The sequence below is a fragment of the Triticum urartu genome, chromosome 6A, assembly GCF_056163025.1.
Source record: "Triticum urartu cultivar PI428250 chromosome 6A, HENAU_Tu73, whole genome shotgun sequence".
Classification (NCBI taxonomy): Eukaryota; Viridiplantae; Streptophyta; class Magnoliopsida; order Poales; family Poaceae; genus Triticum; species Triticum urartu.
Genome location: NC_141878.1, coordinates 269,552,899 through 269,561,306, shown reverse-complemented (window position 1 = coordinate 269,561,306; position 8,408 = coordinate 269,552,899).

Here is an 8,408-nt window from a genome sequence, read left to right as displayed (position 1 = left end):
TAAGTGATACATGATCCAAATCGACTAGGCCGTGTCCGATCATGACGTGAGACGGACTAGTCATCAACGGTGAACATCTCATGTTGATCGTATCTTCTATACAACTCATGTTCGACCTTTCGGTTTTCCGTGTTCCGAGGCCATGTCTGTACATGCTAGGCTCGTCAAGTCAACCTAAGTGTTTTGCATGTGTTCCGGAGCCATGTCTGTACATGCTAGGCTCGTCAACACCCGTTGTATTCGAACATTAGAATCTATCACACCCGATCATCACGTGGTGCTTCGAAACAACGAACCTTCGCAACGGTGCACAGTTAGGGGGAACACTTTTCTTGAAATTTTAGTGAGGGATCATCTTATTTAAGCTACCGGCGTTCTAAGCAAATAAGATGTAAAACATGATAAACATCACATGCAATCAAATAGTGACATGATATGGCCAATATCATTTTGCTCCTTATGATCTCCATCTTTGGGGCTCCATGATCATCATTGTCACCGGCATGACACCATGATCTCCATCATCATGATCTCCATCATCGTGTCTTCTTGAAGTTGTCTCGTCATCTATTACTTCTGCTACTATGGCTAATGGTTTAGTAATAAAGTAAAGTAATTACATGACGTTTATGTTGACACGCAGGTCATAAATAAATTAAGAGAACTCCTATGGCTCCTGCCGGTTGTCATACTCATCGACATGCAAGTCATGATTCCTATTACAAGAACATGATCAATCTCATACATCACATATATCATTCATCACATCCTTTTGGCCATATCACATCACAAGGCATATGCTGCAAAAACAAGTTAGACGTCCTCTAATTGTTGTTGCAAGTTTTTATGTGGCTGCTATAGGTTTCTAGCAAGAACGTTTCTTACCTATGCCAAGACCACAATGTGATATGCCAATTTCTGTTTACCCTTCATAAGGACCCTTTTCATCGAATCCGATCCGACTAAAGTGGGAGAGACAGACACCCGCTAGCCACCATATGCCACTAGTGCATGTCAGTCGGTGGAACCAGTCTCACGTAAGAGTACGTGTAAGGTCGGTCCGGGCCGCTTCATCCCATGATGCCGCCGAATCAAGATAAGACTAGTAACAGCAAGTAAATTGACAATATTGACGCCCACAACTGCTTTGTCTTCTACTCGTGCATAGAAACTACGCATAGACCTAGCTCATGATGCCACTGTTGGGGATCGTAGCAGAAATTTAAAATTTTCTACGCATCACCAAGATCAATCTATGGAGTAATCTAGCAACGAGGGGAAGGAGAGTGCATCTACATACCCTTGTAGATCTAAGCAGAAGCGTTGCAAGAACGCGGATGAAGGAGTCGTACTCGCAGCGATTCAGATCGTGGTTGATTCCGATCTAAGCGCCGAGCCACGGCGCCTCCGCGTTCAACGCACGTGCAGCCCGGTGACGTCTCCCACGCCTTGATCCAGCAAGGGGAGAAGTAGAGGTTGGGAAGACTCCGTCCAGCAGCAGCACGACAGCGTGGTGGTGGTGGAGGAGCGCGGGACTCCAGCAGGGCTTCACCAAGCACTACGAGAGACGAGGAGGGAGAGAGGTAGGGCTGCGCCAAGAGAGAGATCAAATCATGTGTTGGGCAGCCCCCATACCTCAAGTATATATAGGGGGAGGGAAGGGGGCTGCGCCCCCTCTAGGGTTCCCACCCCAAGGGGTGTGGCAGCCCCAGATCCCATCTAGGGTGGCGGCCACAAGGGGGGGAGGGGGAGGCGCACCTGGGGTGGGCCTTAGGGCCCATCTGCCCTAGGGTTTGCCCCCACTCCCCTCTTGGAGGCGCCTTGGGCCTTGGTGGGAGGCGCCCCAGCCCACCTAGGGGCTGGTCCCTTCCCACTATTGGCCCATGTAGGCCTCCGGGGCTGGTGGCACCACCTGGTGGACCCCCGGACCCCTCCGGTGGTCCCGGTACACGACCGGTGATGCCCGGAACACTTCCGGTGGCCAAAACCATACTTCCTATATATCAATCTTTACCTCCGGACCATTCCGGAACTCCTTGTGACGTCCGGGATCTCATCCGGGACTCTGAAAAACATTCGGTAACCGCGTACATACTTTCCCTATAACCCTAGCGTCATCGAACCTTAAGTGTGTAGACCCTACGGGTTCGGGAGTCATGCAGACATGGCCGAGACAACTCTCCGGTTAATAACCAATAGCGGGATCTGGATACCCATGTTGGTTCCCACATGCTCCACGATGATCTCATCGGATGAACCACGATGTCAAGGATTCAATCAATCCCGCATACAATTCCCTTTGTCTATCGGTACGATACTTGCCCGAGATTCGATCGTCGGTATCCCGATACCTTGTTCAATCTCGTTACCGGCAAGTCTCTTTCCTCATTCCGTAACACATCATCCCATGATCAACTCCTTGATCACATTGTGCACATTATGATGATGTCCTACCGAGTGGGCCCAGAGATACCTCTCCGTTTACACGGAGTGACAAATCCCAGTCTCGATTCGTGCGAACCCAACAGACACTTTTGGAGATACCCGTAGTGTACCTTTATAGCCACCCAGTTATGTTGTGACGTTTGGCACACCCAAAGCACTCCTACGGTATCCGGGAGTTGCACAATCTCATGGTCTAAGGAAATGATACTTGACATTAGAAAAGCTTTAGCATATGAACTACACGATCTTTGTGCTAGGCTTAGGATTGGGTCCTGTCCATCACATCATTCTCCTAATGATGTGATCCCGTTATCAACGACATCCAATGTCCATGGTTAGGAAACCGTAACCATCTATTGATCAACGAGCTAGTCAACTAGAGGCTTACTAGGGACATGGTGTTGTCTATGTATCCACACATGTATCTGAGTTTCCTATCAATACAAGTCTAGCATGGATAATAAACGATTATCATGAACAATGAAATATGATATAATAATAACTAATTTATTATTGCCTCTAGGGAATATTTCCAACACTCTCAATAGCTTCAATCTTGGCTTTATCAACTTCAATTCCCTGTGGAGTAACAACATAGCCAAGAAAAGATACTCGGTCGGTGCAAAAGGTGCACTTTCCAAGGTTACCAAGCAAACGTCCATCACGTAGAGCAATAAAAACAACACGTAAATGTTCCAAATGTTCCTCCAAAGATTTTCTATAAAACAATATGTCATCAAAGTAAACTACCACAAATCGTCCAATGAAAGCACGTAAAACTTCGTTCATTAATCTCATGAAAGTACTAGGTGCATTAGTTAACCCAAAAGTTATGACTAACCACTCATATAATCCAAACTTAGTTTTAAATGTTGGTTTCCATTCATCTCCCAATTTCATACAAATTTGATGGTATCCACTGGGCAAATCAACTTTGGAGAATATTATAGAGCCACTCAATTCATCAAGCATATCATCTAGCCTAGGAATAGGATGACAATAAGGGATAGTAATATTATTAATTCCTCTACAATCAACGCACATACGCAACGTACCATCCTTTTTCGGCACTAAAATGATAGGAACATCACAAGGACTAAGGGATTCGCGTATATAACCTTTGTCGAGCAGTTCTTGTACTTGACGCATAATGTCCTTCGTCTCCTCTGGATTGGTACGGTATGGAGCACGGTTGGGTAATGATGCACCGGGAATTAAGTCAATTTGATGCTCAATCCCTCGAATAGGTGGTAATCCCGGTGGCACGTCTTGTGGAAAGACGTCAGCGAACTCCTGCAAAATGTTAGTGACAGCAGGAGGCAAAGAGGAAGGCACGTCCTCGAATGAAAATAATGCCTCTTTGCACACAAAAGCATAGCAAACAGATTTGCCAAAATCTAGATCATCAATATCAGATTTGGTGGCAAGTAAACATGTACTTTTCAATTTAATTTCAGAAGCAACACTAGATGGTTTATTATTAGGCTTCATTTGTTGCTCAAATTCTTTTGCCACAATCTGATTTTCACTCTTATTTCTCTCCTGGTTTGCTTTATTAGCTCTATTAATATCATCTTTCAAAATGGAATCAGGAGTCATAGGAAGCAAAGTAATATTTGTATCCTTATGAACAAGAGTATACTCATTGTTTCTACCATGGTGTACAGAATTTTTATCAAATTGCCATGGTCTACCAAGTAATCAGGAACATGCTTGCATAGGTACCACATCACAATCAACATAATCAGCATATGTAGAGATACTAAAATGCACACGAACAGTATGTGTTACCTTAACTTTGCCGTTGTTGTTGAACCATTGGATGTAGTAAGGATGTGGATGTGGTCTTGTGGTGAGAGATAGCTTATCCACCATCTCCATGCTAGCCAAGTTATTGCAGCTCCCTCCATCTATGATGACGCGAACAGAACGTTCCTTCACAACTCTCTTTGTATGGAACAAATTATGCCTCTGATTTTGCTCAGCTTGTGTAACCTTCACACTCAAAACATGTTGAGCAACAAAACATTCATACCTATCAGCATCTTCAGCAGCCATGTATTATGTCTCATGATCAGAATCCTCTCCATCGTGTTCTTCATGTGTAATAAGAGCCAAAGTCTCCTCATCATAGTCACTAGCGGACTCATACCCACCATCCTCAGTAACAATCATCACACATTGAGATTTGCGTTCTCTCGCAAAATGTCCTCTTCCCTTACAACGACAACAAATAATATCACTTGTGTGCCCTGTTGATGCCATGGAAGAAGAAGAACTCTGTGCAGGCCCAGCAGGTGTGCTCTTGGTAGATAGTGGTGGTTGTGCCTGCTTTCTTGTATCACGGCTGGAGGTGGCACCTGATGCAGGTGCTGGTGCAGTGGAAATAGAGGATGCACGTGGTGTCCATGATGAAGATCGACCTGCAGAAAAGTTAGTTCGCGTCAATGCCTGTCGATCCTACACTTCACGTTCAGCTTTACAAGCAAGATGGAATAAATGAGTGATATTAGTATACTCCTTATACTCTAGAATGGTCTGAATCTGTCTATTTAATCCACCCATAAAACATGCAAGCATAGCTTCATTCTCCTCAACAATACCACATCTAATCATGCCAGTTTGTAATTCCTCATAATATTCTTCTACAGAATTTTTTCCTTGTCTTAAATGCTGCAATTTTTGAAGTAATTCACGTTGATAATATGGTGGAACCCAATGAGTACGCATAGCAGTTTTCAAAGCAGCCCAAGTAGCTGGAATGGGATATAATCTACAATGTTCAGACCACCAAACACATGCAAAGCTAGTTAAAGCACAAACAGCAGCAGGAACACGTCTCTCCTCAGGATATTGTAAACATGTAAATCGTTGTTCAGTTTCTAACTCCCAAGTAAGATATATATAAGGAACATATCTACCCTCAAATGGTGGAATGTTCAATTTAAGTTTAGGTATATGGTCATGATCACGTACCTGAGGTGGTTGTGCAGCCCTACCATTGTGATGATATGCATGAGGACGACCTGGTGGCAGTGGTGTTGGTGGTTGCACGTAGTTCCGATTTTGATCAACCTCATCCTTGTAATGGTCCTCCACCTCTGCAATAGCAGCAGGAGCTACAGAAGCATCAACAGCGGCACTAGAATTTTGACCAGGCTCAAGGGGAATGCACAGTGCCCGTCCCACTTGATTTGGAAGACGATGTTGTTGTTGTTGTAGAGGTGCGTTAGGTGCAGCCGGTGGTGGTGGTGGAAGATGCACGAGCAATTCATTAAACTTGTTATCGAGCTTTGTTTCGAACGTCTTCTCCATGCCATCTATCTTCTCCATGGCCTCTTCAAATATGTTTAGCGCATCTTGCACCTGTCCACTCATCATTTGCTGAAATTTATCATGTAGCTCTTTGTTCGACATGTTCTCCCAATCTGTCTCATCGGCTTGTGATCCTGCCATGGTTAGGAGCAATAGGAACACACAAGAATATGATCCTACATAATACTAGGAAGTGGTGGTGGTGGTGGTGTATCACAAATCCGGCAAGCGAATCTCAAATTCTTACCAGTTCTTACCCAGCAGCAGGTGGTGATCGCAACCGTTGTAGTCAAAACCCTCAAAGCTTGGATAGAGCGATTACCAGGGAGAGTCAAATGCACGACGTAGATGTATGTGGAGCTGGGAAGGCTTCTAATATGGTAGCAAAAAGGGTCAGCAATAATCAATTCAGAGATGCAAAGTTGAATAAACGCTCAACGACTGTACTGTGCTAGTCCTAGGCTAGACCGTGCTAGAGACGCAAGCCTAGAACACTAACAAAATCACGGCGCTGCATGTAAACAAGGGAGGAGCATGCTCTGAATTTTTTCTTCTTTTTTTTGCACTTTTTCCTCCTTATTTTTTTGCTCCGCAATATGTTTTTTCGAAAAAGTCTACAAATGGTCTAAAAACTGCCTAGCCAGAATTTTTTTTGAGTTTGGAACTATTTTTCTTCTGCGGATAGCACAAAAGTTCAGGAGTCCGACTCTGTCATGACCCGAAGTATCGCGTGATCTGGAACTCGAAAACAAAGCAAGAAATACTAGACTCGTACTAGGACTGGTGGCGGAGATGAATCTGTTGAAACTTAGACTGGTGGCGACGATGAGTCTGGTGGAAATCGGACTGGTGGCGGATATATGATGCAGGTGGACTCGGATTGGCGTGATGGCGGCGGATATATGGTGGCGTATATGGACTCAGATTGGTGGTGAATATGTGGTGGTGGTATATGGCAGCGACGATCAAGTTGGTGTGGTGGTGGTATATGGCAGCAGCGATGATGATGATGCGGTGGTGATATATGGCAGCGGCGACGTGAGAACCTGTGAACAGAACTCGAAACTCTAAAGGACTAGACGCTAAGACCAGCAACTTGACACGACGATGCAACCGCAAATTCAACAAAGCAAATAGAGAAAGGATTATGAAAAGGCTCATATTGGTTCGGATAGGAAGAACTAACCCTAATTTTTTTGGCTTTTTCGTGGACTATAGGTATGAAGAATAGACTCGATCTAAACTACGAAAAACAGTAAAATCTCACCGAGCAACCTGGAAATCTGATACCACTTGATAGAGGTGCTGGTGTCCCAATGTTTCGATGAGATAGATATCGTTTTCTGTGAGAGTCGACTTTGACGATCCGACTACGAACGTGCGAAGACGTCGCGCCTTAGCAATCGCTAAACCAACTTCTTGGGTTATTAACCACGCCGGAGCACGATCAACCTGACCACGAGGGTCTATTTCCTGCGAGCAAATGAAGAACAAGCAAGAAACTGAGATTGCAATCTGGATATTGCGAATAAAAGAGGAAAGCTTTATTAATGAAGGTGTGGTTCTGTGATGCCTTGGTCTGGTCGTTGAACACAAACGAATTACGCGAAGTTGCAGCTATGCTGAACTTTTAATCTAAACAAAACCCAAAGTCTAAATGATGCCCTAAGGGCTGTATATATGGAGGAGAGAGGGGGAATTTCGTGGCCCTTGGTGGAGGGGTCCGAAACCAACCCAAACTCTTGTTTCCCCACACATACGGACTCTAAAAACAGCCTATACTTAAGTATTTCGAAAATACATGGGCCTGTCCCAATAATAAGGTGATGCAGCACCTAGAATAGCCTCTGGACGAAATTTATAAAGTTGCATCTTGTATATTTTGTCCAAGGTTTCATGCACTCATTATGGTGGCTTCAAAGTCCTGGAATCATCACTTGTAACTCCGTTCTTGTTCCCCTTGTGCATGCCATCATCTCCATGCTTGAACTTGCTCCAAGGTTCATCTTTCTTGTCCAAGCTAGGCCCTTCATTTGTAAGCAAAACAAATGTATCCAATTTAGGCAGCATCATATTCTCATGAACATTAGAATCGTTACCAAGAAACGGAAGTACCTGATAATTCAATTGGCGTGCGCGAGCTCTAGTAATTGGTCAAGTATGTATAATAGCAGGAGTTGTGGGTGTAACAATGGTATTGATGTCCTCATCACTACACAAGGGCGGCCTACCCTTCCTGACGTGCCCTGGTGGGTTGTGCTCCCCTCGGGAACCTTCTCGACTCCATTTTCCTTCCGTAGGTTGTTTCCCAAGATAAAAAACCTTTATATACCCCCCGGACGTATTCACCACCTCTCCGCGGGGAAATCCTCTACTCATTTTTTCGTGTTGTTTCTCTGTTAGATCTATCAAGCCATGCGTCATGTCTTCTCCCTCCTCCAACAACATAGAAGAAGATGCTTGGTTGATGAAGCTAGAACTGAAAATAGAGGGACCAAAAGAAGCCATCAAGGAGGCTGTGGGAGATCAAGTCCAAGCAGGAGGGAAGGCCATGCTGACAGAGGAAGAAGAAGAAGATATCCTTCAACCATATTACAACCATCTCACCCCTAATGAAATTGAAGCATTTAGGACCTTTGTAACGGCCC